The sequence below is a fragment of the Leiobunum rupestre genome, chromosome 4 (assembly GCF_980474605.1).
Source record: "Leiobunum rupestre chromosome 4, qqLeiRupe1.1.hap1, whole genome shotgun sequence".
Classification (NCBI taxonomy): Eukaryota; Metazoa; Arthropoda; class Arachnida; order Opiliones; family Sclerosomatidae; genus Leiobunum; species Leiobunum rupestre.
The window spans coordinates 63144248-63150247 of NC_143387.1; positions in this window are offsets into that span (position 1 = coordinate 63144248).

Below are 6000 nucleotides of genomic sequence, written 5' to 3' on the forward strand. Positions count from 1 at the left end.
CGCGCCAATTTTATATTCACCTTAAAGCGACTTCTAGGAATAAACTATTAATTTTTAAGTTTTAATTTAAATTAAGTTTGGTAACTAAGAGTAAAATAATATTAAAGTAGGACTACTGCTTTTATGCTCGATTTTTAAAAAATTAATAAATTAACGTAAAATACGATATTCGAGTTTCTAAAGCGATGCATAGATGGCGCCATAATACGGTTAAGAAAGAATCAAAAACGGAAACCTTGCTCTATATCAATAGATATTTTATTGTATTACATTACATTACATTTCATTTCATTGCATTAAAATATATATTATTTTATTACATTTCATTGTATTACAATATATTTTATTGTATTGTAATACATTACAATACACCTTTCCAGCCCTTAGCCACAATATGATTTGTGTAGTATTTAGCGAAACAGAATATCATTAAACCAATTAGCGTTGGGAGAATAGGAAGTGTGATTCTTTAGGTTGGATTATGTTGCTTATGATCTTAGATATCAGAAACTTACATATCTTAAGCGAATATTAGATTTATATAGTGTATACTTTAGACGTATATCAGAAGTGTAATAAATCTTAAATGTATATCAGAAGTGTAATATATCTTAGACGTACATCAGAAGTGTAATAAATCTTAGACGTATATATCAGAAATATAATATATAGAAGTGTAATATATCTTAGACGTACATAACAAGTGTAATATATCTTAGACGTACATAACAAGTGTAATAAATCTTAGACCTATATCATAATTATATAATAATCAATTTTTGTTAATTACCGTAATTCTAACAGACATTATATCAAAATATAACAATAAGCCTTGGCATAATTACAGCGCCAGTTGGGTGACTTCGTACCGTGTCGTCTGCTTCTTCTAAGATACCATGTAGGACACTTATCTCGTAAGAGATGTATAATGTACTTCTGATAATATTTATTAAATTAAAATTTAAAAATTTACCCCGTCAAATTAACCGAAATTACACAATTATATATAAAACAATTTGTAGATAATGAACCATATCAAAGCCATCACCCTTTCAACTTTAAAATTACCCATATTTATTTGATCAATTTTAGCATAATAATAAGATTATAATAGATTATAATGGGTTAAAACTTGTTCGGCTTCATTTAGGGAGCGGTTTTTTTGGGAAGCTTTGAAGATTGAAGATTCTTAACAGGAGGCCAAAAATGTTGGGTTAAGTTGTTTATATTAGCGCCATCTATAATCGGCGGATGAAACAGACGCCGCACCGCGTTTATTAAAACTGAACTTGAGCGAAACTGTAATTACCTTCAACTAACTTACATCATTTACGAATGAACAAAAAATATCCATCGAAAAATTAGCAAAAAATCCGACTTATTAAAATCTCTAATTTCGTCAGTCCGAAAATTCCACCAAATAAGGAAAAGTTTAAAAGGGTTAGCAAATACAACGCGACGACGTGTTTCCATTTAAACCCTTTTTTCGGCTCGTAATTAATATTCCGGAAAATAGATGGCACAACCTTCGCGGAGATAAGATACTAGACTGAATCGAGAGGTTTACGACAAAATTATGCAAGAATTCTCGGCGATATAAATATATGTACGATAAAGAATTTTCTTTTTTTTTATTGCCAAATTCTTTATCGGGGCTTACGAGTTTCACGAGGAATTTGGTCAAGATGGCGTCCATGGATCAAAAGCGGGACGTAATGGGCGACACCAGCCTTCCATTATAGAGACGGTGACGTTACGCGAAAGTTACCTATATGCCTAGACTGTTTAGGGTTAGTTAATAGTCAATTTTCATTCGATACTAAAGCCAAGGAGGATATGACTTAAGTACTAGAAAAAACGGTTGGAAATGATATAAATTTACATAAATACCGCACAAAATAAAGAAAATAACAATTTTTAACGGTAGATACATGAATTGTCAATTTTAATTTCACGTCGAAATATAAATTTGAATTTTAACTATTGCTCTGAAGAACTGATGTAGTGGCTAGTTGTTACTGTTGTTGTGGGCATAATTTGTGAGAAATAGGCAAATAGGCTTCAAATCCAGTTTGGGAAATTAGGGTCGAAGAGAATTAGGCATTTGATAACTTCGAAACCGGAGAATTGGACATTTGATAACTTCGAAACCGGATAATTGGGAATTTGATAACTTCGAAACCGGAGAATTGGACATTTGATAACTTGGAAACCGGAGAATTGGGAATTTGATAACTTCGAAACCGGAGAATTGGGAATTTGATAACTTCGAAACCGGAGAATTGGGAATTTGATAACTTCGAAACCGGAGAATTGGTCATTTGATAACTTCGAAACCGGAGAATTGGACATTTGATAACTTCGAAACCGGATAATTGGGAATTTGATAACTTCGAAACCGGAGAATTGGGAATTTTATAACTTCGAAACCGGAGAATTGGGTATTTGATAACTTCGAAACCGTTAGATCAAGAAATGCGACTGTTACATCAATCAATTGCTCGTTAAAGGTCCGCCTATTTTGGTTATCGATGAGCTTAGGTAAATAACTAAACATATTCGATGTGAAACTTTTATTAAGGTCGAGTTAGTTGTTCTTAGTAGTTCTATTTGGTTTCTAATGAGCTGAGCTTTTTTAACTGGAGATTTTAATAGGCCATTTAAAGATATTTCATCGCTACAAGAAAAAGAGACTAAAGTCGTACCCACAACATCTTACAAAAAATCACCCCTGAAGGCAATGACTGGCGGCTCTGCAAAAAAAACATCTGAATTTTTCAGCTCGGTCGTGCTGGTTTATTGTACACGCATGAAGGGGTAATCTTGTTCCCGCGATTATGCTTTCGGATGAGGGTTTTTCTATTTTATTTCAGCTTCGTCTGCTACCCGGAGACGGTGCGTAGCCTCCAAAAAAAGAGTTTAATGGTATTTATCCCAAATGGGCCGCTGTAGATCGTATATATGCAAGTGTCGGCTACACGATCTGCATTCTCCAAACCAAAACACTCGTCTACAGATGAAAGATTTTCCTTCCAAGATTTATCGGGAATGATTTATAAAGAACAAATTCCGGTATTGGGCATCAATTTAATAGTTTCTTAATATTAAATAGTATTAGTGTAGCATTGCTAGTTTCATTCCGAGTGCAAAATTGTTAATTTCATTCCGAGTGTAAAATTAGTAATTTCATTCCGAGTGCCAAATTAGTAATTTCAAATTGGTAATTTCATTCCGAGTGCCAAATTAGTATTTTTTTTTAAATAGAGCTAATACCCAAGGCACCACCTTCGACCACATAAGCAAATGTTGCTTGTGCGTGATCAAGTAACAGGTGGCCGGGTTACAATGCGTAGGAGGGTGGTGGCAAGCCCTTCATGCCACGCGAGCCAACAGCTCCCTACACTAACTATTACCGTTAACCTCAGCAAGTTTTTATGGGAAGGGGAAACCGAAGATCTCGGTGGAAAACCCCTTTCATTCCGAGTGTAAAATTAGTAATTTCATTCCGAGTGCCAAATTAGTAATTTCATTCCGATTGCCAAATTAGTAATTTCATTCCGATTGCCAAATTAGTAATTTCCAATTGGTAATTTAATTTCGAGTGCCAAAGGGGCTGTTCACAAATTACGTAACGCAGAAAAACCACTTTTTTGACTCCCCCCCTCCCCCTCGTAACAAAGAGTAACAAATGGAAAGACCCCTCTTCTTAAATTACGTAACAAATATCGAACCCCCCCCCCCTTAAATTATTATAGTACGTAACAACTAATATGCTGGTAATAAAGTACAATAAGATCTGGTACTAAATATTATTGTTTGTAATTTACATTTGAAATTACAACTGTAATTTTACGCAACACTTTATACCCATGGGTATGAAATTCATTAAACTTGTGTAAACCAATGAAGATGCTTATGTTTTTAATAATTACGACTGTTTCTGAAAGTGATGAAAATTTTATTCTACGATAGTAAAGATAAGATGTGTTACGTAACATTTTAGTGAACCACCCCCCCCACGTAACAATTCGTAACGCTTGCCAAAACCCCCCTCCCCCCTACCACGTTACGTAATTTGTGAACAGCCCCAAATTAGTAATTTCATTCCGAGTGCCAAATTAGTAATTTCAAATTGGTAATTCCATTCCGAGTGTAAAATTGGTAATTCATTCCGAGTGTAAAATTGGTAATTCATTCCGAGTGTAATATTGGTAAGACAATTCCGAGTGTAATATTGGAAAGACAATTCTGACTGTAATATTGGTAAGACAATTCTGTAAAATTAAAGTGTAAAATTAGTAATTTCCAGTTAAATATTGGTATTTTAATTCTAAGTGAAAAAGTTTTATTTTAATTCTAAGTGAAAAAGTTTTATTTTAATTCCCAGTGAAAAAGTTTTATTTTAATTCCCAGTGAAAAAGTTATACTTTAATTAATCGTGAAAAAGTTTTACTTAAATTCCTAGTGAAAACGTTTTACTTAAATTCCTAGTGAAAAAGTTTAACTTTAATTCCGAATGTTAAATTGTTAATTTAATTCCGAATTTTAAATTGGTAATTTATTTTCGTTTATAAAATTGATAATTTAGTTACGGTTATAAAATTGCTAATTTAGTTACGGTTATAAAATTGCTTATTTAGCTCCGATTGTAAAATTGCTAATTTAATTACGTTCATACAATTTTTAAATATATTTTAACAAGGAGAGTACCCGAGGTGTTTATGGCCGATTTTGTTCAAAGTCGGGCGTAATGTAGACCTATATGAGATATGAAATTTCCCAAAAGGAGACGTTGCACTACCCATTCGTTTTGCTATAGCAACCGAAAATGTTTTTGATCACTTAAAACAATAAAATCTCCATTTAAAAAAGCATGCGATTTTAAAAATCACGAAATGTGTAATTTGGACCACATTTAGGTAAATTTCATCAAGTTTGGGTAATTTGAAACATTTTTAGGGTAAATTTGTAACAAATTTTGGGTAAAATAAGGGAAAAATCTTATTTTGGTTGTAAGTGGTCAAAAACATTTTCGGTTGCCATGGCAAATCGAATGGGTAGTGCAACGTCTCCTTTTGGGAAATTTCATATCTCATATAGGTCCACATTACGGCCGACTTTGAACTAAATCGGCCATAAACACCTCGGGTACTCTCCTTGTAAGTGTACGATTATTGTAATAATAATAATAAAATAAATTGTTATATGTTAAAAAAAGTATTTTAACAATTTAAAAAAAAAAACACCATTTCTATTAGTATTTTTTCAAATTTTTAAAATAAAAATTAAATTCCTAATGAACTATCGACTGCTCGGAGAATCCGGATGCAATATAATCAACTGGAGCGGATTTCCAATCTTTGCACCCGAAGAACGTCACCGCCCAAGCAAATTCAAAATTAATAAAACTCAATCGCCAAAAAATAGGTAACCAATTAATTTTTTCACGCGACAAAATGCCAAAATTCTAACACGCCGCAAAGTTTCTAGATAAACCCACACGCGTAAAACAAACCCCTTTTTTAAACTAAAAGATAAACCCGTAATATTTAACGCGAATCCTAGTTAATTACGTAGATAAAAATCACCAGGCAAAAAAATCTCAACTTTTTAAAGATGTACCCAACCCATCCCATTTAATTCTAGTACTAGAAACCTCTCATTAACAAATATCCTTCAAATAATTTCCACGTCAAAATCAAACGAAAAATTAAAGAACAGTTTTGAGAATATAGAAAAAAAAAGTAGATTTTTTTTGAAAGTGACCTTTAAAAGGCACCGCTGGTTATTGGCATTTAAATTTTAATGACAGAGAAGAGCGGGGTCCCGAATTTCAAGGGTGGGGTGTTCCAAGGAGCCTCTCCCAGATTAGGAATGCCGTTGAGTGACCATCAAAATCAGGTTTCGAGATACTGATCGCGAGGAAAAATCTTCCACAACCCTTCCCTCACCATCCCCTCTTCCACCAGAAGACTACAATGAAGTTACGGATTAAATTCT